Source organism: Macaca nemestrina, chromosome 5, assembly GCF_043159975.1.
Source record: "Macaca nemestrina isolate mMacNem1 chromosome 5, mMacNem.hap1, whole genome shotgun sequence".
Taxonomy (NCBI): Eukaryota; Metazoa; Chordata; class Mammalia; order Primates; family Cercopithecidae; genus Macaca; species Macaca nemestrina.
The window spans coordinates 141,146,882-141,172,482 of record NC_092129.1 but is presented as its reverse complement, the minus strand read 5'-3'; the positions used below and the strand labels follow the sequence as shown (position 1 = coordinate 141,172,482).

General features: G+C 52.1%; 1 protein-coding gene and 1 long non-coding RNA gene across 6 annotated transcripts in view; one reads left to right on the top strand and one right to left on the bottom strand.

Annotated features, from left to right (window-relative positions):
* Positions 1-429: 429 nt before the first annotated feature.
* On the bottom strand, positions 430-25,527 carry LOC105489622 (uncharacterized). 2 transcript variants are annotated; one of them, XR_011623724.1, is made up of 3 exons: positions 25,477-25,527; positions 25,252-25,387; positions 430-760 (listed from the first exon to the last, which is right to left on the bottom strand). It is a non-coding gene; the product is annotated as an uncharacterized lncRNA (long non-coding RNA). The 2 variants fall into 2 exon arrangements; XR_011623723.1 differs by having other exon boundaries at positions 25,252-25,521.
* The window catches only part of LOC105489623 (forkhead box P4), a 54,070-nt gene continuing 51,858 nt past the window's right edge, over positions 23,390-25,601 (top strand). The window contains exon 1 of one of the 4 annotated variants that reach the window (XM_011754591.2): positions 23,390-23,745. The gene's annotated coding sequence lies outside the window, so the exon portion shown is untranslated. The remainder of the gene's footprint in view (positions 23,746-25,601) is intronic. The other 3 variants (XM_011754594.2, XM_011754590.2, XM_011754593.2) reach the window with 3 other exon arrangements.

Here is a 25,601-nt window from a genome sequence, read left to right as displayed (position 1 = left end):
TCTCGCTACTGACATTCACCCCATGGGGGATACCCCTACACATGCACTCATTCCTTTGTTTAACAGGTTGCCTTAGAGCACTCATCACCTGCCCTGCACTGTACTAGGCACTAAAGGGGGACCCGCGATGGGGCAGCAGCCCCCTCTGCAAGGGCTGGAGTGCTCATAGGTAAAACAAAGCGCTTACATGTGAAAGGTGAATAAATATCCAAGCCTCCTCCATCCCCCGAATCATCCCCAGGCCCCATCAGAGGGGCAACACCCTGACCCTTGTCCCCACCTGCCCTGAGGGAGGCTGGCAGCTAGACCCTTCAGGTCTAGCAGCCACACTTCCACTCTTCCCACTCCGGGGAGACCCTGGCAAGAGTTGGGGAGTCACTCACCCACAACAAACAGTTAAAAGGAAGAAAGCAGGTCTGGCGATATCAATGCACTTTGATAACAATAAACTCTGCTTTTAATTTATGCTAATGTGTAGGGCTGTGGTGACAGTAAGAACTAAATTACAGAGTGGCTTTCGAGCTGGTAATTATCCCTCCATTTTTCGCTGCTCTGGAAGATGGACACACAATTATGCTCTCTTGCTGTATATTAATACAGATTCTTGACATCTTCAGCAGACCTGGAGCTGTCATCGAGCTTTTTGTCTCCTTTAATTGAAAATTAATGGTTACTGGGTTGCCACGGAAACAGAGGCCACGGACGCCAATGGTGCTCACGTCTCACCGCGGGACTGGCGGCGTCAGGAGTCCGGAATGACCTTGAAAGTTAAAAGAAAAAAAAAAAAAACTTAAAAAAGAAGGGGAGAGGAGGACAGGAGGGTGGGGGGGTGATGTTCGTGTCAGAGCTGAGAGAGAGACAGAGAAAGAAGAGAAGGAAAGGAGTGAAAGGGGAAGAGGGAGAGAAAAGAGAGGAAAAGAAATTAAAAATCAAAAAGAAGAGGGGAAATTCCAGGAGGTTGGGAATGTGGATGCTGGTGAGGGGAAATTAAGTTTGTAAGTTTTACCTCTCAGCTTTTGCCTCTTACCTCTCGTGCTCTTGCTCACTTTCTCTCTCTCTCTCTCTCCATCTCTCTCTCTTTCTCTCTTTTTTAAAGACCCACTGAAACACTGGGACCTGGGTCTCCACTTCAGATTCCATGATTGTACAAATCTGTTTCAGTCAGAATGTCAGCATCTGCTGAGAGTCCCCATGAGGAGAGACAAAGGCTCCTTTGGTGCCATGAGAGGTGGCAGGCAGAGCAGGGGCAGGGGTGAGGTGTGCCACGTGGGCACTTCTCAGGAGCCAAGTGGGCTGTGCTGTCAGAAGTGGGGGCCAGGGACGGGGCCACTGCATGGGGAGCTGGGAGCTGCCGCAACATTGCTCCGGCAGACATGGGCAGGTGAGAGGGCTCTGTCTGCTAGGCCTTTAGCTTGAAGACACAACAAAAGAACTCAAAAGAGTCAGAGATGGGGGGAGTATGAAGGGGGAGGGTCCGGGCAAGGTTCAGTTTGCCTGGGAAGATAAGAGATACAGGAGGGCCATTCAGTGAGCCTCTGGGATGGCCAGTGGCTCTGCTTGGGAAGGTGTTTTCCTAGGAGAAGTTAGCAGGCCCAGCATAGAGGCACTGGGGACCCCTGAGTGTTCTAGCAGGGAAGGTGGGCTCTTTCCTCATCAGCCCACCTTCCCAATTCCTCAGCCCAGGGCACGTGCTCTAGAAAAGCAACTCAATTCAACCATTATTGGATGCCTTCAGTGAACCAGCAGCCAAGCTAGACTTTGGGGTCACAAAGACAAATCAGACATAGATCCTGCCTAGAAAGGCTCAAAATCGAACCTGGGAGTAGACAGACATGAACAGACAATTGGAAAGTTAGCGACCCCCTCAAAGATTTCTCTGCAAGGATGTTCATCTCAGTGTTATTTACAACAGCAAAAATCTAGAAATGGATGGATGACCAATAGGTGATGACTAATAAAATGATATGCCTTATGCCCAAAGAGCACTATACAGTCATTTTAAATTATGTTGGAGAAGAATATGTAATAACCTGGGGGGAAAAGTTCTCAATATTTTATTTAACAAAAAAATTAGTTGACAAAATGGTGATGTATTTTATGATTCCACAATCTTGTTTCTAAACTTTTAAAGACGTGTACATTAAACATGTAATAAAGTTACATATATGTGTATGTAAATGTGTGATTGCATGTGAGTGTATATTTGTGAATATGTGCGTGAATGTGTGTGTCCATGTGAGTATGTGTAAATGTGTGTATAAGAGTCAGCTTAAAAAAAACTAGGAGATACACTAAAGTCGTACCATGGTTATCTCTGGGTGGGAAGATTATGGCTGATCTTTATTTCCTTTTTTATGCTTTTCTGCATTTTCCTTTTTTTTTTTTTTTTTTTTTTTGAGATGGAGTCTCACTCTGTCACCCAGGCTGGAGTGCAGTGGCCAGATCTCAGCTCACTGCAACCTCTCTGCGGCCCAGGTTCCAGCAATTCTCCTGCTCAGCCTCCCGAGTAGCTGGGATTACAGGCACCTGCCACCGCGCCTGGCTAATTTTTATAGCTTTAGCAGAGACGGGGTTTCACTATCTTGCCAGGCTAGTTTTGAACTCCTGACCTCATGATCCACCCGCCTCAGCCTCCCAAAGTGCCGGGATTACAGGCATGAGCCACCATGCCGGCCTGTATTTTCCATTTTTTTAAACAATAAATATACATAACTTTGATTAACAGAACAAAAAGAAAAGAAAAGGTGTCTTTAGAATTCCAGAACCAGGCCCCTAGAGATAAAATCCCCAATAAGGTGCTCCTCACACACTTCTGCAGGGACTGGGCCCCCTTGCCCAAGGCTTTCCCCCAGAAATCAGACCCAGCAGAGCTTTTCCCCAATTACCAGAACCCCAGAACCCTGTCCTAGGCTCTCATTCCCCTCCCCCCGCAACACTCTCCCCATCCCCAGCCTGCTGGCCATGGTGTCCAGAGATAGGGTGATAGGCTGAGGACACCCAAGCAGGGCTGCAGGGTGGGCCAGGGGAGCAGGCCCTGCAGCCTGGGACATGGATGCCAGGATCTCCTTCTCTTTGTTTCCCAGGTGGACCTTTAAGGTAGCACCACTGCCTTCAGCATCATATTTGGACTCACATGCAGGCCACCAGCTACTCGAGGGCTAGGAAAGGGTCCCTCATTCATTAGGGCCCCAGTTGCTGGCTGGACCTCAGCAACTCTTTGCTAAGTTGAATATCAACAGTGGATATTTATGGAGTAACTACTCATCATTACAACTCTTAAGGTACATATTACTATCTCATTTCACAGACCTGGCAGCTAAGGTCGAGAGAGGCTAACTGACTGGCTCCAAGGCCCATAGATGATCAGTTGCAGAGCTGGAACCCAACCCCAGGGACCATCTGCCTCCAGGTTTGTACTCTCTGTGCCTGTTTCTTCCCTTGCCAGGTCCAGAAACCCCAGGTACAAGTGGAGTCGCCCTGAATGGCTAGGGTTTCTGGAATAAACCCCATTCTGGGAAGGTCACCATGAAAATCTGCATCTTTTCATGGTCTTGGCACCCCTGGCCTGCCTGTGGCAGGGCTGGAAGAGTTACCCCTAGTTAAAGCAGGAACTTTGGAGAAAGCCTGGCTGGGAGGGGGAAGGGGGTCTCGTAACAAATGCATCCTCTCTGCCTCTCACCAGACACATCCTTAACTCACTCACCTGGCAAACGGGAGCTCTGTTCCATACCCCCAATTCACTTCTCTACCCCTGCCCAGTCTCAGCCTCCAAAATCAGATTTCCACACCCCTTCCCCCCAGGAAGCTTTCAGGCAAGTCACTTCAAATTGCCACACTTATTCCTGTACTCTGCCCCAATAACAAATAAAGCTACTCTATGGCATATGTCCTCTGTCCTCCATGGCAGGCCCTAAGCCAAGCACTTCGCATGTGTCCACTCCCTCTATCTTCCTGACAAGTTTATAAGGAGGTGCTATGGTTTTATCCCACTGAGGCATTGAAAGTTAGCCAGCTTGCCCAATGTGACATAGCAAATCAGTGGCAGAGCCAAAAGGTGACCCCATGCCATCTGAAACCAGAAGCCACGTTCTTCACTACCACACCAATGGCAATGCAAGGATTTGAGGTTTCACTGGAACTGTGGTGCACTGGATGACCTGGAAATCAGTAGCCCATTTGGCTCGACTCTTGTGACGTGTCAATGATAAGGCAGGTTGCGGCAATGGTCTTTCCCCAGAACAGAGGATCTTGCATGTGTAGACAGGCGGAAACAGGCTCACCTCCTCTCTGGAGGTAGACTGCATCTGCTTCATTGACCTGGGAGCCTCTCAGGGTAAGGTCAATTCTGTTCTCACTGGTCCTGCCATCCACACTCAGGACATGAGGGAGGGTTCCGGGGTAGGGGGTCGGGGGCGACTGGCTGCTCCACTGGCTGGTAGACCGGCTATAGGGACAGGTGTAGGGGAAGGGTCCCACGTAAGGGCCATCTGCGCCTCTACCCTGTCCCTGGCTGAGCCCAAGACCCAGAGGAGGCCTGACTTTCTCTTCCCTCCACCTCCCTCCACCCCTCTACCCGCCCTTCTCCACCTCTCCCCTGTCCTTCCCTCCACCTCTCCCCTGTCCTTCCCTCCACCTCCCTCCACCCCCCTACCTGCCCTTCTCCACCTCTCCCCTGTCCTTCCCTCCACCTCCCCACCTCACCCCTGCCCACTTCCCTCCCCGCCCACTTTCCCAGAGCCAGAACAAACAAGAAGACAAACCCAGCCGAGGCAGCAGCGGTGGCAGCGAGGGGAGCAGGGAACTTGCCTTCATTTCCCCGGCTTCCCTGATCCCGACCTTAATCCCCGCTCAGCATCCTGTCAGCCGGGTTGTTCTCAAGCTGACATTGCTGCAGGCGCCTTCTCGGCAGCCTTTCCTCAGATCTGCCTCCTCCGGGGACTTCTAAAGAGGAGCCTGAGGTTTCTCTGTTACAGCCGGCTTCACTCACTGCCCTCAAGCAAAGCCTGGGCTCCCAGGGGGCTGCAGGGAGAGGGGGCTGAGTGGGGGCAGTGCCAGTCCTGATGTTTCAGAGGAAGAGAGGAGAATGGAGGTGGCTGGACCCCAGAGGCTTCCACAGTGGGGGTCAGGCCTGGAGCAGGAGCCCAGCCATTGCTGTGGGTCTGCTCAAAGCAGGGAAGGACTTGCTTACGTGTGCAGGCCTGAGAAACTTAGGGGAAACTGAGACTGGAGCCCAGGGAATTCAGGCTGGTGATAGTTCTGGCTGTGGAGGAAGCTGAAGGGTTTGCAAGTTTCTGAGCCTGCAGGGAGATCACAGCTCAGAGTGGGTTTGGAGAGAGGGGCAGCTGGAGCCTGCACTGAGTGTGTGTGAAAGAAAACACAGACATACACATTCATCAGTGGACGTGCTGAACACCTGCTGGGTCCTGGGAGCCAGACGGGAAGAGCAGCCTGGTGAGAGGGATGCGGGTAAGCTCCACAACAGACGGACCCCCGTGCCCGATCTGCTGTGGGGTCGCTGTGTGGCCTCAGACGGGTCACTTGGCTTTTCTGAAGCCCATTTTTCTCATCTATAAGATGTGTGGTGGGAAGGGGGAGGTGATTAGGAAAAGCGTGCTTGCAGGATCAATGTGAAGTTTAGAGTCAGCGTGTGCAGAGCACCTGGGGTTGAGGATGATTTTTACCATTCATGTCACTGTCCGCAGGGACATTAGAGTCTGGAGCTTTGTCTGGGTTTTCATAAGCGGAACTTTGTGTGGAGGGGAGTCGCAGGAGGGCACGGGTGTGTGCAAGTGAGCAAGTGAATGTCCATGTGGGGGTCTAGGCAGGACCCCCATGAAGCTGCTGTGAGTCCCTACATCTGAAATCAGGCTCAGCCCGCAGCCTGAACAAACATCTGGGACGTAGGTCTGGTCAGTTCTGCCGTCCCGATACACCCCCACCCTCCAGTTGTGACACACCCATTCTGCCAAGGGGATAGGGATATAAGAGGCTCCTGGAAGCCCAGGAAAGGTGCTCCTTAAGCTCCCCTACCTCTTTCAGCTCCCTCTCTGGGGACTCCCTCAGAGTCATAAGTGCTCCAGGGACTGAATTGGAAGGGAGTGCCTGAGACCTCAGGGGCTCAGCTTCTTGGGAGAGAGCTCAGGGTGCAAGCTGGGTGGGCTTTGTGAGAGTTGGTAGGGTCCCAAAGGCAGAGGGGTTGAGTGAGTGGCAGAGAGGGTGCCTCTCCATCCACCTCTCCATTCCAGAGTGGGAGGGAGGGAGTCCTGGAGAGGGGGCTATAAAGCAGGATCTGGATTCAGTCCCTCTACCTCCCCAATCAGGCCTCTCCCTGGATCAGTAAAAAAACAGAAGCACCAGCTCTTCCTGTTGCCAGGGTTGAGGTAGCTGGGTGGCCTTAGGCAAGTCACTAAACCTCTCTGACTCTTGCTCGCCCCATCAGTAAAATGGGAATAGTATTGCCTGTCGGTGTTGCGGTGCAGTAAAAAACAAAGCAGTATGTGCAAAGCACTGAAAACAATGCCTGGCATGTGGTAAATGCTCCAAGGTGTGCACAACATCCCAGCTGACACAAAGTTTTGACTCGGGCTGTGGCGGGTATGTCTGTACGAGCATTACTTGGTAATAAGAAATAGAATGTTGACAGTGTTTTAGGTTCCAAAAATGGATATGAATGTCAAAAAGTCAAAGCAGCCAGGTAAAAATGTCATGTAACAGCCAGACATAGTGGCATGCACCTGTAGTCCCAGCTACTCGGAAGGCTGAGGCAGGAGAATCACTTGAGCCCAGGAATTCGAGGCTGCAGTGTGCTATGAATTGATTGTGCCACTACACTCCAGCCTGGGCCACATAGCAAGACCCTGTCTCTAAAAAACAAAAACACAAAGCAAAATGAAAAGTGTCACGTAACAGCTTGGCACATATAGGTATTGGTAAATTATATTTTCCTTCTTCTCTTTCTCCCTCCCTTCCTTCGGACCAAATGAATTTTATCATTCTCTAACCAAATCATTCTCACTCTTTGGGGGAAGTCAAATTCCCTCCTGACCTAACCATGATGCTTGCATCTCATCTTTGTGTGTTGGGGCAGGGGGGTTGCTTCCAGGGCCCACATAGGGCACTGTTGTCTCCCAGTCTTTGGGAAACCACCAGTCTGAGAACTCTCAGGAACTTGCTAACCATGCTGATTCCTGGCTCCCCGACCTGCTGAATCAACGCCGGGAAAGGAGCCTGGGGATCTGCATTTAATAATCTCCCTTGTGAATCTGTCACCCAGTAAATTTGAAAACCGCCTCCTTAGCACTTTTTCTCTTTTGCCCTTTGCCCATATGCCCATATGTGCTCTTGTTGTCAGACCATGTTTAAAGTCCTCGTCTTGGGAAGGTGGCTGCTTCACCCCCCAGCCAGGAGATTCCTGTGGGATGCTCCCTGCAAGAACCCTTAGGTCACTGGGCAGGATTCTGCCCTGCACCTTAGTCCCATGGCACCTATATACATTCATCCCCTACAGTCTGCAGGAGTTGGGGGCTTCCAGGCCCATTTTCCATAGTGGATGCTATATTCCTCAAAGGTCGGAACGTTTGGGTCCCCCCAGCAGGTGACCTGGGGTACAACCAGGACTCCATGTCAAACAAAGACATTGTCTCCCTGCCCTGGCATTCAAACAGACAGGCTCAGGTCGGGGCAGGTACCCTTCCAACTTCCCAAGAGCCTCCCTGTACTGGCGGTTGGGGAGCAGGGCAGCCTTCTGCTGCTTCTTCCTTCCCTGGTTTGTCACCCAAAGGTGTCACACAAAGGCTCACCTTAGTGTTTAGGAAAGGGTGGGGAAGGGGACACTTCTCAGACCCCTGATGACTCACCTTTCCCCAAATTCCAACCCCCACACCCTTATAACTACTCCCATCCACCTTAGAATGAGTGAGGGTGACCAGAGCTTTACCAAGGGAGGCACCCTTGGGAGGAGGAGGCAGCGGGGTGTGTGAGGCTCTTCTGGACTCAGAGGCCTGAGTGTGAAGTTCTGGCTCCTCATCAGCCAGTTGCACAGACCATGGCAAGCCCTCCTCCAGTTCTCTCATCTGGGAAGCGGCCATTAAAAGTTGTGAGGCCTGAGAGAGACCACGGGGATGAAAGTGCTAAGTGAACACGAGGTATGGATCTTTTTTTTCTTCTTTTATAGAATTAATCATTTTGCATCCTCCCCCAACAACAGGTGCAGGCTACCTAGGAAGCCCCTGTCCAACTGCCTCCTCTCTGGGAGTCCCAGCCTCAAGCTCTCTGGCTCTTGAAACAAGCCCATCTGTTTGGGAGGTTTCAGAGGCAGCTGGGAGGGGCCCCCAACCACCCCAGCCCATTCCAAATAGGTAGAGTGGGAGAACCCCGTTCTGAGGCAGCCTCTAGCCATGATGTCCACCCCAGGGGCATCAGGGGAGGTGAGGAGAGGAGGCACCAGGGGAAGAGGACTGTGGGAGCCAGATCCCGAAACTCCTATGGGCGTGAGACCAGAAACCCAAACCCTGCCCCCACCTCCCCACCCCTTAAGCCACCGTCCGGAAAAAATAAACTATTTCCTGCAACCAGCTCCGAAACAAAGTCTGTGAATGCACAGTGACACATGTTACATAAATAGAAGCCACAGAGGGGAAAAGCCTGTTTTCTCTTTCATTATTTATCACTCTCTAACCATCTCCAGCTGGGTGAGTAAACAGGCGCATTGGCCCATAATGAGGAACAGACTGCTGCTGTGGGGTTGCCGGAGGGGCGCGTGTGTGTGTGTGTGAGCGTGAGAGTGTGTGGATGTGTCTGTCTGTCTGCCCCTGAGAGGGAAGCGTGGGAGCCTGAAAAGGCAGAAGGCTTGTGGGACACCAGATTCCAGAGGACAAGGGGGGAGCCACCTGGTGCCCCCCTGGGGTGGGACAGAGCCAGTCTGCTGCCTCCTCACCATGAGGGTTGGTGGGGGAACTGCTGAGCTGGGCGGAGGAGTCAGAGGGGAGAGACTGTGTGGGTGGGAGAGGATGTGAGATGTATGAGCCAAGTGCGAGACTGCAAATGTGCCGGGTCTCTGAGCGTGACCTCCGCAGGGTGGCCTCTGGGAGTGAGGCGGGGGTAGAAGGGCATGTGAAGGGGTGTGACTATAGGGGGTGTGTAGGGCTGTAAGACTGGGAACCTAAAGGAGTGGGTGTGTGATGACCTCGCCATGCGTGTGTATGCATGTGTATGTGTGCGTGTGGGGGGACCATGGGAGTGTCTGATCCTGAAAGTGTATATGGGAGTGTGTGATTTGTGTGACTACGGGAATGTGTGTTTATATCTGTGTCACTATGGCAGTATGGCCTGTGCATGTGAGATTTTATGGCTGTAGGTGGTGTTTTGGGTTGAATTGTGCTTCTCCTCAAAAAAGATATATTGAAGTCCTAACCCCAGCACCTCTGAATATGATTTTATTTGGAACCAGTATCACTGCAGATGTAATCAGTCAGGATGAGTCCCTACTGGAATAGAGTGGCCCTCATGCAATATGACTAGTGTCCATATAAGATGTCCATGTGAAGACACAGAAACATGGAGGCAGAGGCTGAAGTGATGCACCTCCAAACCAAAGAATACCTGGGGCTACCAGAAGCCAGCAAAAGCAAGGAAAGGCCATTCCCCACAAGTCTCAGAAAGAACCTTGCCTTTGGACTTCTAGTCTCCAAAACTGTGATACAATAAATTCCCGTTGTTTTAAGCTACCCAGTGTGTGATACTTTGTTGTGGCAGTCCCAGGAAACTAATAGAGGTATGTATGAACGTGTTGTGCATATGAATATGTTGTGCGAGCTTGAGAGTGCATGAAAAAATGTGAGAAACCGGCTGGGCACGGTGGCTCACACCTGTAATCCTAGCACTTTGGGAGGCCAAGGTGGGCGGATCACCTGAGGTCAGGAATTCTAGACCAGCCTGGCCAACATAGTGAAACCCCGTCTCCACTAAAAATACAAAAATTAGCTGGGTATGGTGGTGCATGGTTTTAATCCCAGCTACTTGGGAGGCTGAGGCAGGAGAATCGCCAGAAGCAGGGAGGCAGAGGTTGCAGTGAGCTGAGATCATGCTGCTGTACTCCAGCCTGGGTGACAGAGCCAGACTCCATCTCAAAAAAAAAAAAGGTGAGAAACCATGAGAGTGTGCATTTATGTGAGTATGAGATGGTGGTAGTGAAGATGGAGGTGACTACGGGAGTGTGAAAACGTGTGAGACAGGGAATGTGTGAAGTGTCTGCATGTGTATTTGTATGTGCCAGAACACACATGCTCAGTACCTACAAATCATCATCCTGGAAAGGAACTCAGCATCTGTCCTTCACATCTGATTGCCTCTACCCACCCTCCCTGACCTTGGGCAGCCCTACCTGAGGCCAGGTAAGCCTGGAGGAGGGCTACCCACAGCCTGCCCACAGGACACAGGATGCAGGCTTGCTCCTCAGGGACCCAGAGGAGGCCAGGAATTGAAGGCTGCAGCCAGTGAGGTACAGGGTCAAAATCTTTGTTTGTGGAGCTGGGCATTATTGCCTGAAGTCTGATTTCTATTTTTTGTTTGTTTGTTTTTTGAGACAGAGTCTTGCTCTGTTGCCCAGGCTGAAATGATATGGTGAGATCTTGGTTCACGACAACCTTCCCCTCCTGAGCTCAAGCGATTTTCCTCCCTCAGCCTCCTGAGGGACTACAAGCACATGCCATCACGCCTGGCTAATTTTTGTATTTTTTGTAGAGAAGGGGTCTCATGGCCAGGCACGGTGGCTCATACCTGTAATCCCAGCACTTTGGGAAGCTGAAGCAGGAGGATCACCTGACGTCAGAAGTTCAAGACCAGCCTGACCAACATGAAACACCTATCTCTACAAAACACCTGTCTCTACAAAAATACGAAAATTAGCCAGGCATGATGGTGGGTGCCTGTAATCCCAGCTAGTTGGAAGGCTGAGACAGGAGAATCGCTTGAGCCCGGGAGGCGGAGGTTGCAGTGAGCCATCATCACGCCATTGCACTCCAGCCTGCGCGACAGAGTGACACTCCATCTAAAAAAGAGAGAGAGAGAAGGGGTCTCGTTATGTTGCCCAGGCTGGTCTCAACCCTCCTGCCTTGGCCTCCCAAAGTGCTGGGATTACAGATATGAGCCACCACGCCCAGCCCTGATTTCTTTCTAGCTGCTATGCTGGTATCCCCAGTCCTGCATAGGAAGACAGGCCTATGCTCAGAGAGTCTTGAAGCTACACTGGGTTCCTAGACACCATGCTGATCAGCCCCATTCCTGGAGACCACTGGATGTCACAGAACCAGCTGGAAACTTAGCCTCCCAGGCCACGTTCAGACCAGCCTGTCCCTCTGCTGGCTTAGCCACTGTCTTCCAACCAGGAGACACCATAATTGTTCAATTACTCAACAAAGCACATGTTCCAAGGCCCACGTCTTAGCATACTCAAAGGTGTCCCAGAGAGGCTTTGCAATGAAACTTCAGACAAGCCACTTCTCTCTGAGCCTCAGTTTCCTCTCTGAAGAGTGTACAACCACCCTTGCCCTGCCTACCCTCATAGAATTCTTGTCAGGATTAAGGGGCTCAATGGACGTGAACTTGCCTTATAAAGAAACGCCTTATAAGATGCCTCCCACAGACCTATAGGGTCAGTATCATCTCCAGTATCAGCTTCCCACTGTCTCTTCCCTTAGCTCTGTAATGCTTTGATTTAATTCAGGAGTCTGCAAACTGTGGCTCACAGACCAAATTCTGCCTGGTTTTGTATGGTCTGTTAGCTAAGTGGTTTTCACAGATGAACATTAGTGGTTGATTTGATAATAGGGAGCATTAACTTTGAACCCCAACCAAGCAAAATGTTATCTCCATTCCCCAAATTTCATTCTTCTTCTTATTAGACCTGTATTACAAAAAAAAGGTACTCAATTATTATTGTCTTTGTAATTTCATCAATAAAAATTTTGTGGAAATTTGTTTTCTCTCTTGTTACGCAAATCCCTGCATAATATTCTCAATTTTGCCTCATAGTCTGCAGAGCTTAAAATACAGCAAAAGTTTGCTGGTCTTTGCCTCCACTGCCCAACTCCGCCCCGTCACATAAAAACAGCCACAGATGATACATAAGCAAATGAGTGTGGCTGTGCTCCAACACAAGTTTATTTCCAGAAACAAGTGGTAAGCAGGATTTGGCCATCATCTGTCAACTCCTGAAGTAGAACACTGTAAGCCCTTGGCCATTTTGATGGGTTTGGAGAAGGGCAAGTCAATCCTTAGTCAAGTCCAAATAAGCTAAGTGTTGGCTTGAACAATTCACTGGACTGAATTGGGCTGGATGTGAGTCTGAAGATGATGGGACTCCCTCCAAGGACTCTAAGAATAAAGCCCACCCAGAAAAAGGCAGAGTGAAGCAATGGGAAAACCCAAGGGCATCGTTTTAAGTCCCTGGATCACACATCATCTGCAGTGAGTCCTGCTCCCTTGACTTTCCGGTGCAAAAGCCAGTCAATTTTCATTGTTATTTAAGCCCATTTGAAGTGGATTTTCTGATGTTTGCACTGATACAAGAGCACAAAAGAAGAGTGCCTAATCCAGCCTGGGGCATTCAGGGGAGACTTCCAAGAAGAGGTGCCATCTGAGCTGGGTCTTAGCAGTGAAAACATATGGGAGAAAAGATATTCCAAGCAGAGGACACAGTCTGAGATGAAGCCCAGCTACATGGAAGAGCACAGAACATGCCACAAGTCCCGGGTGGCAGAGCTGGGAGTGGCCAGGGATAGAACCAGAGGTTCAAGAAAGGATACCTTCTACCCTGTGCACCCAGCCAAGGTGCATGAATTTTGAATGCATCTTAAGCAGGGCATGACAAGTTCAGGCTGGAATTTTATTTATTTAATTTTTATTAAAGATAGGGTTCAAGCAATCCATCTGCCTCAGCCTCCCAAAGTGCTGAGATTACAGGCATGAGCTACCACACCAGCCTGGGCTGGCATGTTAGATAGAACTTTTTCACCACTGTGGAGGATGCACTGAAGGGAGGCTCCAGAAGAGGACAAGGCTGGAAGTGGGGAGGCCAGCTAGGAAGCTATTGGAATACTCCAGATGGGAGATGATGAGGGTCCTGCCCTGACCAATAGTAGGGGGAGTGGAGGTAAAGAGGAGGGAATGACTCTGAGAAATGCCTTGGAAGCCACAGGACTTGGTGACTGGATATGAAGAGGAAGGGATAAGGAGAACCAAGGGATGATTCTAGTTTCTAGAGTGACTGGGTAGATTATGCTGCCACCAATGTGGAGAAAATGCAGAGGTGGAGCATGTTACGGATACAGAAGATGGCTTGGGCTGGGGACATGTTGACTGTGCCATCCCTGGAGGCCCACAGACATGGGCATGGGATCCAGGTTCCACACGGGATAGTGGTGGGAGCCACCATCTCACGGGTGGTAGATAAAACCATGAGAGTAGATGGGCTTGTCCAAGAGCACAGATGATGAGGAGAGCAGTGGGGCAACGCCCAGTGCTTCAGACAGGACAGTGGGAGATGAGATGAGCCCACAGAGACTCATGAAAAGGAAAAGTTAAGCAGGAGAACAGTAGGGCAGAGTGTGGCAGGCACTGGCGCCCTGCCCATCTCTCTCAGTGTTCGCCTCTAAAGGTAAAAGCCTGCTTACTGCCAACACCTGCTCTTTGCCTGAGGGTTTTTTCCTGGCCGTGGAAACACCCTTGGCTCCAACCCAGAGCAGGCCGGAAGTGCTGGAGAGTGAATGCGCCTAGAAGGAGGCCACAGCCCACGATGAAGGGAGGTTGATGGATGAGTACCCTAGGGCCTGCGCCCGTGGGTTGGCTTGTGTCCGGTGTGCATCACGCATGCGCAAGTCCCCAGTGGGACTGCACTCCTCTTGCTGACAGTGGGATAACACTCCCTTTATTGGCTGCCTTCCCTCATTCTCCCTGCCCTGCTCCCCCACTGGTATTTCTGGGACCACCTCCCAAATAAACCACTTATGCTTGAATCACTGTCAGAGTCTGCTTCAGGGAGAACCTAAACTAAGACAGACAGAGGTGTCATGAAAACCAAACAAATAGAAAACATGAAGGTGTTCTCACCAGGTAACTTTTGTCACTGGAGGGATCAGGTCTGTCCTGCCCCAAGGGGCCCACCTCCACTCTCATAAAAGAGGCAGGCCGATTTCTTGTCTGGTCCGAAGGTTCTCAGCAGGGGACTTTCCACATTCCCTGGCTGAGCAAACTCCAACATCAAGAAATCCTTTTGTAGTCCCAGTTACTCAGAGGCTAAGGCAGGAGGATCTCTTGAGCCCAGGAATTCGAGGCTGCAGCGAGCTATGGTCACATCACTGCACTCCAGCCTGGGTGTCAAAGTGAGATCCTGACTCTAAAATAAAACAGAAAAAATAAATCCTTTCCTATCTCTCACCTCATTCCTTCGGTTTTTGCAGGAGCTGCTGTGTACTGCAAATGCTCAGAAAGATTCCTCAGCCCCAAGCCCGCCCTCTCCTTGTACCCCTGATTCAGTCCTCTTCTTTTCCAGCACTCCAGGTGGCTTTCACTTCTTTCTATTCATCATATCTCCAGCCCTGTAAGTGTTCTCTGCTTCTTTCTGCCTGCAATCCAAAGACTGGCCATGACTGCTGACCAGTGTCCCACAGGGAAACGGGGGCTAGGTGGGCTGGAAATACTCCCAGTGTACTCCTGACCCACCCTGCTCCCCACCTCCTACCTCTCAAGGCAGGAGGCCAAGGGGAATTGCCTTGAACCAGACTTCTTGAGAGGTAAAGGGCCCTCAAGAAGCCATATACTAGAGCAATGAGGTGATCACTCTGGTGTGTAACAAGCCAGGGTATGAAGGCAGGTGCTGTACTTACATAATTGTGGAACCGTGTATGAATTTCAACCTTTCTGAGCTTTAGTCTTGTCATTTATAGAATGAAGATAATAATAGTATCAACCTGATTTAGGCTGGGTTCCCACAGAAGCAGCCCCTGAGACACTATTCCATTGCAAATGGTTGATTTAGGAGGTGAAGGAAATACCAGTAGAAAAGTGGGGAAGTAAGACAAGGAAAGGAGGCAACAAAGTATATGTTACCAGCTACAGGATGGGCTCAGTCCCACAGAAGAAACCCTGGAAGTATGCATAGCACACATGACTCGGAGTTATTCCACAAGTGAAGTGAGGGAGTAGGGGTATTTATATACCAATTCCCATCAGTTATGGGTAGAGGACTCCTCCAGGAAGTGCTAGTTCCCTGGCACTTCTGGCCTCCCACAGAGTGGAAAAGTGGGCTCTAATGCCCAAAGGAAACCCTTAGGCTAGGAAAGGCAGGCATTAGTGATCGGAAGCCTTAGGGGTGAAAAGTCACAGTGCACCAGACAGGGCACCAACAAGTATCTGTTGCATCATCTTAGAGGACTGTTGGGAGGTGAAATGAGGTCATGTGTGGAACGCGCTTAGCACAGTGCCTGATGCATGGGTGGTTCTTCTTTAAGCAAGACCCAGCTTCAGTTTGCCTTCAGCTGCCTGGCTCCAGGGACTTCCTGCTGCCTAACAACATTGAGAGAGGTCCTGGGGGCTGGAGAGCCATGGGTTAAGAGGAGAGGGTACTGGAGGAGACCCTAGGGGACATGGTGAAGACCAGAAAGCAGAGGGGGTACAGGAGAACCAGGAAGGAGGTAGGGCCTGGGGCCCAGGCCTCGCATAGAATTACAAGGATCAGGAAGTGTGTGAGCCCCACTCCATGGACCCAGCCAGATGCCACACACAATAAGGGATGTATAAAGACTCTCTTACCTTCCCTTATTTCTACTCTACATTCATTGCCTTTGATATTTGGAGCACTGCTTTCTCTTAAAAAAAAAATAGGACTGTTGTGGGAATCAGAGATACACGTTAAAATTGCCTGGTGAACAGTTGATGCTCAACAGACGGCAGCTATTTTCAATGTGAGCCTACCTGGGCTTTAACTCTCCTCCTTCATATCCCACCTCACCCTCCAGGGCCAGCAGCTGAGACCCCAAGCCCCAGGTCTTCCAGGTTCCATGGGGAAGGAATGCATCCTCTGCTAAGAACAGAGTTCTGAAGGCATCCTAAGTCAACAAGCAGAAAGGGAGCCAGAGGAGAGATAAGAAGAATGGGGAGCACAGCCCTCTGAGAAAAGGGGATGGCTCTGAGGAAGTGAGAGTCTTCCTTGTCCCATTTTCTACCTAAGTTCCCCCCTTGACCCCAGCCAGCTCTTTCCTTGCAATCAATGAAGACACAGTTATTACATATGTCCTACAACATGCAGCTGATAACTGCAGGACACCAACTTGCCCTAAAGTGTTAGGCTAATTTTGTTTTTTAAACTTTGCTCTAAAGTATCAAATCATAATCAAATCAATATGCAAGTACTGTGCAGCTACCTTGCAAAAGAAATTAAGCTGGGTACAATGAGAAATCCCCAAATGACTGAAACTGTAGGTCCCTAAACTAAGGAGTTTATTATCTAGTTGGAGAAATGAGGCATAAAATGGCTAAACAGTTAACAAACAATAGGGTTTGTTAAAAGTTACTGGGAGCGTATTCAATAAGTTAGCTAACAACACATTGTAACATCAATGACACAGGAGTGCTAAAGAGCACCTGGAAAGAGGCAGAAGTGGGCTGGGGTAATCAAGAAAGAGTAACAGTAGCTATAGTTTATCCAACACCTAAACTGAGAAGAATCCTACATGAGCCATATGCGTCCTCACCACCTCTCTGCCAGACTGTCATCTTTCTTCCCATCTTGCAGTTGAATAAACTGAGGCCAAGCCCCTTGCTTCAGGATTTTGGGCTAGAAAAGTGACAGAATTGAGACTTAAATCCACAAGTCTTCAAGTGGATGGAAGATGTGGGATAGCTCCTAAAAGATAAGGAAGAGCCGGACGAGGTGGCTTGCACCTGCAATCCCAGCACTTTGGGAGGCTGAGGCGGGAGAATTATTTGAGTCCAGGAGTTTGAGACAAACCTGCGCAACAGAGAGACCCCTTCTCTACCTGGGTGTGGTAGCTCACACCTGTGGTCACAGTTAATCGGAAGGCTGAGGTGGGAGGATCACTTGAGCCCAGGAGGTTGATCACAGTGAGCTGTGATTGCACCACTGCACTCCAGCCTGGGCAACAGAGTGGAGGCCCCGTCTCCAAAAAAAAAAAAAAAAAAAAAGATGAAGAACTGAATGAAGGGAAAAGGAATTCTTTCCTCTGTGCCCACTCCTGGGGCTTCTGCTACCCTCATGCATCCTCCACCCCATCCCCACCCCCATGGGTGGGGTGCATGAGGGAGGGATAAGGCACTGGGTCTGCTCTCTTGGCCCCTCCCAGTATGTTCTGCTCTCTTCCTGCACAGAAATCCTTCCATGTAGGGATCTCATTTGACCTAAAGATGCTGTGTTCCAATTAGTGGAAAATCGCTCACTGTTTGTCAAGTTATCGTTTATTTCCTGATTTTTTTTTTTTTTTTTTTTTTTTTTTTTTTTGAGACGGAGTCTTGCTCTGTCGCCCAGGCTGGAGTGCAGTGGCCGGATCTCAGCTCACTGCAAGCTCTGCCTCCCGGGTTTATGCCATTCTCCTGCCTCAGCCTCCCGAGTAGCTGGGACTAGAGGTGCCCACCACCTCTCCCGGCTAGTTTTTTGTAATTTTTAGTAAAGACGGGGTTTCACCATGTTAGCCAGGATGGTCTCGATCTCCTGACCTCGTGATCCGCCTGTCTCGGCCTCCCAAAGTGCTGGGATTACAGGCTTGAGCCACCGCGCCCTGCCTATTTCCTGATCTTTAATGACTGATTTTCGACAAATCAGCCCAAAGTCCCATGCCCACCACCCTTTGGACAAGGCCTGAGTCTCTGACTCCCTAAAAGTCCCAAAAGGAACTGCAAACATCTCCAAGGGCCCAGGCGCCTGGTCAGCCTGGCACCTAGAAGGACAAGCCAGCCTCACCCCAGTCCTGGGGGCCCTCTCCTCCACAGCCCCCGGCACAGCTACCCACACTACCATGGTCATCTACTTGGGGCAATATGGTAAACTGATAAGCCTCCCCCACAGGTAGGAGCCCCGCTTAAAACCGAGGAAGCCTAGAGAGTGCCTTGAAGGTTCCTGGCACAGTTCATTAAGATGTCAACCCCTAATGAAATATTTCTCTCTTTAAATCATCATTGATCTTGGGGAAGAGGAGCCTTTGTGGAAAAGGAAAAGGCTGTCCCTCTCCTATTCCTCCCTCACCTCCAATCAGCAGAGATTCTAGGTCTTTCCCAGTCAGAAAGATTGGGAAGCAGGGAATGGACGAACAGTGGAGAGGTGGGAAAGGCAAAAGATTCCGGAGTAGAGGAACCATAGCAGGGAAGGAGAGGCACAGTGGGAAGGGAGGTCACAGAAGGAAGCCTACCATAGCAATGAGACCATAATACCCAAACACCCACTACAATCGAACTGTCCCATCAGTGGGAGGCTGGGTAACAAAACAAGACGGGGCACACTGATATGGTAGAATCCTTTCCAGTGGCCTCTTAAGTAAGTGACCTAGAGACACACACAACACATGCAACGAACATGTAGACATTCATCTCAGCAGCATGAAGTTCAGCAAAACACAAGTAAAAACAAGGAGCAGGCTACCTCTCATTTAAAATTTTAATTGCTTGATATTTGACTATGCCACAAAAATGAATCAAAATAAATAACTAAAACAAAAGAAAATTTTGAGATACCCAAGCAATACCAAAGCAGTAAGAGTAGAAAACTTACTTGGGAAGGCCAGCTTCAGGAAACCACAAGGGAAGGATGGAGAATGGGAAAGAGAAGAGTCATGGAAAAGGCCTATATTAGCAATGATTTTTACATGTTGCATTTTTAAGCATAAAATGTATAGCTCAATTAATGTTTACAAAGTGAACACATGTATGTAACCAACTCCCAAATTCAAAAAGACCCCCAGAAATCCCCTTGTGCCCCTCTGTCACACCTCCACCTAAAATAGTCATGCTCCTGAGTTTTAATGCCATAAATTCATTGGATTGGGTTTTGAATTTCATATCAATGGAATCAAACTGTGTTTTCTTTTGCATCTGGCTTTTATGCTCAACATTATATTTGTGAGATTCCTCCATGTTGTTGTATGTGGCAATGGTTTGCTCATTCTCATTGCCAAGTACTAGCCCACGGATGAGAAGACCATGGTTTAGTCACCTATTCCACTGTTGACGGCTATTGTGAATAGTGAGCACATGCAAATAGATGGCATAGCATTCTGGTGTATGCCTTTTGGTGAACATATGTACATATGCATTTTTATTGGCATATACTTAGGAGCGGAGTGGAGTGGAGTTACTGCATTATGCTGATAAAATGGGTTTTATTTTTGTTTTTTGTTTTGTCTTGTTTTTTTGAGATGGAGTTTCACTCTTGTTGCCCAAGCTGGAGTGCAATGGTGCCATCTCAGCTCACTGCAACTTCCGCCTCCCAGGTTCCAGTGATTCTCCTGCCTCAGCCTCCTGAGTAGCTGGGATTACAGGCATGTGCCACCACACCCGGCTAATTCTGTATTTTTAGTAGAGATGGTTTCTCCATGTTAGTCAGGCTAGTCTCGAATTCCCAACCTCAGGTGATCCACCCACCTGCCTCAGCCTCCCAAAGTGCTGGGATTACAGGCGTAAGCCCCCGCTCCTAGCCTATGCTGATGAAGTTTTATTTCTCAATAACTAAAAAATAGTTTTTGGCCAGGTGTAGTGGCTCACACCTGTAATTCCAGTACTTTGGGAGGCCAAGGCAGGCAGATCACTTGAGGTCAGGAGTTCGAGATCAGCCTGGCTAATGTGGCAAAACCTCATCTCTACTAAAAATACAAAATTAGCAGGGCATGGTGGCATGAGCTTGTTGTCCCAGCTACTCGGGAGGCTGAGGCAGGAGAATTGCTTCAACTCGGAAGGCGGAGGTTGCAGTGAGCTTAGATCACACCATTGCACTCCAGCCTGGGCGACAGAGTGAGACTCTGTCTCAATAATAATAATAAAATAAATATAAAATATCTGGGCTTAGGTTTGTTGGGACCCTGGGAGTGAAGCAAATGTTTCTAGATGTACACACCACTACCACCCCAAACTACTCCTGAGTATCAGGCCTGCTGCTAGGAACAAGCTCATCTATCAGCCCACTTCACCTCCACAATAGGATGGCAGCTGACCTTGGGAAACGGCATCTGCTTCAGAGCAGGAGACCTGGGAGCAAGTCCTTGCCACACCACTTCCTAGCTCTGTGACCTGAGCAAGTCATTTGACCTCTCTCAGCTTCACCTGGAGAAGAGTCACCATTACTGGGGTGATAAGCTGAATAGCACGTTATTCGACTGCCTGGCAAGCATTTAATAAGTGGCAACTCATGATTTGCAGCTTTGTGAGGTCAACATTCCTCATCCTGGAGCTCATCAAAGGGAAAATAAGTAATTATGGAAAGCATGTGAGGAACACATTACCAGGCTAGACGTTTTGCCCATCATCCCTCCCAACCACCCAAGGAGGCCTCCTAACCTCCCAATTGATGAGTGAGGAAACTGAGATTCAAACATCATGTAACTTGCCTCGGTCACACACTGGTTAAGTGACAGAGGCTGAAGTTCAACCCAAGGCTGCCTGACTCTAGCCCCTGTGCTCTTAACTATGGCCCCCATGGAGGGGCCAAGCCATGAGCCTTGGTTCCTGCCACCGCCAAAGCACCTGCACCTGCCCTGAGTCCTGTGAAGGAACAAGGACAGAAAGGGGACCCTCCTGCCTGCTCCCAGTCACTCCCACTTTGGAGCCAAGGGCTACTCTTTTCAACCTTCTTAACGAAGCTCTTGCACCAGGAAGAAGGGCTTTGGACTGGCTTCTTTGATTGGGGGCATTTGTTCTGTATCTTTCTTTGGGGAGGCTTTATCTTCCTCCCTAAAATGCCTTTTAGGTGACGACAAGACAGAGTCTTTTGATGCCTTGAGCCCCCACAGTAGCTCACAGGGAGCTGGGAACTGAACTGGCCTGGAGATGAGGGGTAAACTGAACTGAAAGTGAAGGATTTCCCAGGGTAATCCCTCTGGGCAAGTGAGCCCATGTGTGAGGTACAAGGGCTGCTGCAGGAAGGGGACGGGAAAAGCATTCAGTGAACCAGCCAGAAAAGGGCTGGAGAAGTCCCTCAGAGGTCACCTTATTCCATGGCCCCCTACAGAAATTCTCTCTTTTGTCTCCAAAGCCCCTAGTTCTCACCCCACCCTCAGCCTTTGCTGCAAGAAGGATGGGAAGGAGAACTGACGACATAGTCACTGGCCCAGCTGGTCTGACACAAGGACCTGCCACTCCAGGCTTGGCCTGGGGCTGTCCACACACCATGACTTCCACCAGAGCTGGCCCTCGACAGAAGGTAAATCAGATAGTACTACCAAGGGCTTTCTTTCTCCCAGAATATCCTTCCCCTCAGCTAACCCACAAGCAAGCAGTGCCACTTCAGAGACCACCATGAGCTTCTTTCTTGTTCTCATTGAAGTGGCTCTAGTTGGAATCTGGCTCATCACTGACCAGCAGCTGTGTAAGCCCAGGCAAGTGACTTGATCTCTTTGTGCCTCAGTTTCCTCTTCTATAAAATGGAGATAATAGAAATATCTCCCTCCTGGGGTTACTGTGAAGATTAAATGGCTGGTGAGTGGTACGACTCAGATGTTAGCTTTTATTTTATTCTTATGGCTATGGTTATCTCAGTTGCCACACTGGAAATGACACCGAGATATCCACATAAATGGCACTTAGAGTCTTCCCTGCACAATTTCACACCTAGAAATCTAAAATGCTCCAGCAAGACCTAAATATGCCTGTCACACTTGCCCAACAGGGCAAATACATAAAATGTGGACCCGTGCAGGTGTCAATAACATTACAGAAAAGGGACAGAAGTGATGAAAAACAACCCAAGAGGGTGCCTCCTCTCTGACATCCCCTTTCCTTTCAAGGCCCACTGGAAGGGCCAAGAAATCCCCTCCCCCCAGGCAACTAAGCATCAATCCTTGCAGCTCCGCCCCCACCCCTCAGGCTTCCAGCTCCCACTCCACAGGGGCTCACATACTATGCCTGCCCCTTGTCCACCTGCCTGAGGATTTAGGACCAGGGGAGGCTTCAAGAGCCATTGTCTTCCTGCCCTGATCCCACAGCAGGATCCTCCCTTGGTCATGGGGACCTGGTATCACTGAGCTGGGTTGGGGTACTTCATGAGGACTCCTGAGGCCTCCTTCACTTCTCCCCACCCCCAACACACGCAGACAGATGGGAGATGTTGCCAGCGCGTGTGGGGCGGGGAGGTGGGACGGGTATTCAGATTTCCATGGGACTCTGAGTGGTGCGTCTGCTACCAACACAGCCCTGCCCCTTGGGCCGTGGGCATTTCCTTACCCAGACCTCCCCCTCCCAAGCCAAACACACCATCGCCACCACCACCACAACCCCTCCAGTCCCCCTGGGCAAAAGCGATGTTCAGAGACGCGGAGTTTTGTTTACAATCTAATTTGTCCTCAACTTTGCACTTCACTTTGCCCGCATGGCTCTGGCCTTGGGCCCCTTCTTCACTGGTTCGCAGAGCACTATACGGGAAATTCCCTTTCCGCAGAGGGAGGCCGTGCGCGCCTGGGGGTGACCGTTCACAAAGCCCTGAAAGGGCCTCCCCACCCCCTACCCTCGGCTCAGAAAGCCCACCCTCAGCCCCCACGCAGTGGGGAGCAGGAGGGAGGCCAGGCAGGGCCCGAGCCTGACGCTGGCTCAGTCTCTGGGCCCCCGGCCACTCCCCGCGCCGAGCGCAGCCCGCCGGGAACCAGTGAACCGTGTGGGAGCAGGACTTGGCCGTACCTCCAGACTCCAGGGGATGGCCGGGGTTTGCAAGCGCGCCATAGGATGAGACCGAGGCCAGGGTGAATCCCTGGGGTCCCTCCACCTACCATCTTTTTCAGATCTGCCGCCCCACGTCTTCTCCCCACGTTCCCATTTTTCCTCCCCTAAAGTTTGGTGCACGTGGTCTTCTCTAGCTCTCAGCGGGCTGCCAGGCGGGGTGAAAGTTCCTGCACCTGCTTTAGGCGAATTATGGTAGCACTAGAAGTTGGTTTTCCCTCCCTCCGCCGCTTGCTCTCTCGCTCCCTCCTCCCTCGCGCTCCGCGCGCTCCCTCCTTCCCTCTCCACCCTCCTCCTCCCCCGCCCCATCCCGCCCCGCCCGCGCGCCGCCCGCTCGCAGCCACTCGCAGCCCAGGCTCAGTCGCAGCCCCTCGGAGTCCGGAGCCCACCGCCCCTGCGGACCGGACAGTGCGGCCGGCGGCCGGGACGGAGCCCCCAGCCCGCGAAGAGGGCGCGGCGCAGGCGGCGGCGGCGCGGCGGGGAGGAGCCCGGGCCGGAACCAGGGCCGGGCCGGGGGCGGGGACGCCGGGGTCCGGGAGCCCGGGAGCCGGAGCGAGCTGACGAGCGTCGCGGAAGGACTGGGAAGGAGGAGCGGAGCCGGAGCGAGCCAAGCAGCCCACAAAGTGCGATGCCCCGGCGGGATTGAGGCGCGCAGCGGTCGGCGCGGCGCGCTGGGAGGACGCCCGGGAGCTGCGCGGCGCGGGGCGGCGCGGAGGGGCAGCCCCGGCGGGCGGCGGCGGGCCCGGGCTGCGACCGGAGCGAGCCCCATGCCCCGCGCGGGCTGACGGGCCGGAGCCCGCACGGAGCGGCCGGGCGGGACAGGTAGGTGTCGGGCCGGGCCCAGGGACGCGGGTGGGGGCTGGGCAGGCTACCAGACCAACTCCCTTGCTCGCGCACTCTCTCGCCCGCTCGCTGGCTGACTTTGTGTTTGCAAACTGCCCGCCCGAGACGCGCCGGGGGCCGGGAGGAGCCGGGCCCTGGCCGGCGCACTTTGTTCCAGCCAGGGCCGGCCGTGGCGCACTGACCCCACGCAGCCGCGACATTCTGCCCCTGGCCCGGGCCCCCGCGGGCCGGAGCTGCCTCAGGAACAGGTGGGGGCTGCGGCGCGACGGGAATGGGGGCAGCCGGAGGCCGGGGCGGGGAGGGGGGCGGCCGGAGAGGCCACCGAGGCCCGCCCTTCCCCAAGAATCTGGGCCCCGCCCCCTCCCTGCCGTGCCGCTGGGAATGGGGTGTACGGGGGCGCGACCCCCTCCCTGCCCCGAGTCAGACAAAGAATACTTCCCTGCCCAGACTTTCCTGAGCTGGGAAGGGACGTGGCTCCCCCCAACTCTAGTCGGTACTGGACTCCCCAGGACGCGCCGGAGGCAGATGAATGTGGGGGCAAGAGAGCGGGGGATCGCGGTCCTACCCGCCGCGTCGTCTGTGGTGAAGAGGGGACTTGTCTTGCTGAGGTCGCACCTCGGAAGTGCCAGGGCCGGTCAGCCCCTTTCCCATCGCTCAGTCAGCTCGGGGATAGAGCGGAAAACTTCTTGGGGACTTGAGAGCGTCTGGAAATGGCCCCTGTGATTTGTGCGCCGGAGGTGGAGGGTGGGGAAACGATCTGGCTGACACCTCTACTCACCCGCTGTGGAGAGAAAGAGCTCCCGCTTCACCACGTAGGGGGAGAAGAGGGTAGCCGCGGGGGGCCCGGAGGCCACCAGGGAAGGAGCCCGGAGTGACCGAATAGGACCTCCCCTCCCAACTGAGGAGTCAGGTATCTCCCCTGGACAACCTCAGCACCTCTCTGGCCGGCGGCGCTTCAGCCTCGGGCTCCCCATCCACGCCAAACAAACTTCCTTGGGCTGCATTAGAGCCGAGCCAGTGGCGCTAGAATGCGACCTGGGGTCCCTACTGCCCGCGTAAAGGACCGCGTAATTTCGCGGGATGCGGATTTTGAGGCAGAGGCCCAGACAGCGGCGGATTCCCTCTGTCCCCCAATTGGGGCAACCTCGTGAACACACCTGCGTCCCACCCCGATCCTAGGTTAAGGGGAAAGGATATGGGAACCCTGAGCCCAGAGCGCGCCCCGCTCTTCCCTTTGCTCCCCAGCTTCCCTGACCAGCCCCCTCCCGGCTGGTTTCCTCGTTCACTCGGCGCCTGGCGTTTCGGGCGTCCGGAGATCACCGCGTGTCTAGCACCCCAACGCCTAGTCTCCCCGCAGGTTGACGGCGGCGCCTGGAGCCGGGGATAGCGGGTGGGGAGTCCGGAGAAGCAAACCCGAGTCTGAAGTTGCCATTCGGGTGGCTCCTGAGAAAGCCCGGGAGCATTTTGGCCAATGCGGGTTTTTACCTGAACTTCAGCATCTTCACCCCGGTTTTGCAGAGCAGCCTAGATTCGTCCCAGCACGCACTGTGTCGGGTCTGGGATTGAGGGTTAGGGCAGCACACACAACTTGAGGGGCAGTTGGTAGGACTGACCCGAGTGCCTGCAGAAAGAAAGAGCAGCGGGATTGTCGTATGGCCTGTAGCTGCGGAAAGGTCTGTGCCGGTCCCACCGCCGAACCCAGAAGCTCACTTTCCTCAGATAACCAGGGCTGAACGGCCCCTCTGGCCGCCATGCCCTGCGGGCACCGGGCATTTTGAGCTCCCCTCCACCCCCGCAGTGAACCAGCCGGTAGGTGCAGGGGCCGAAGGCCGGGC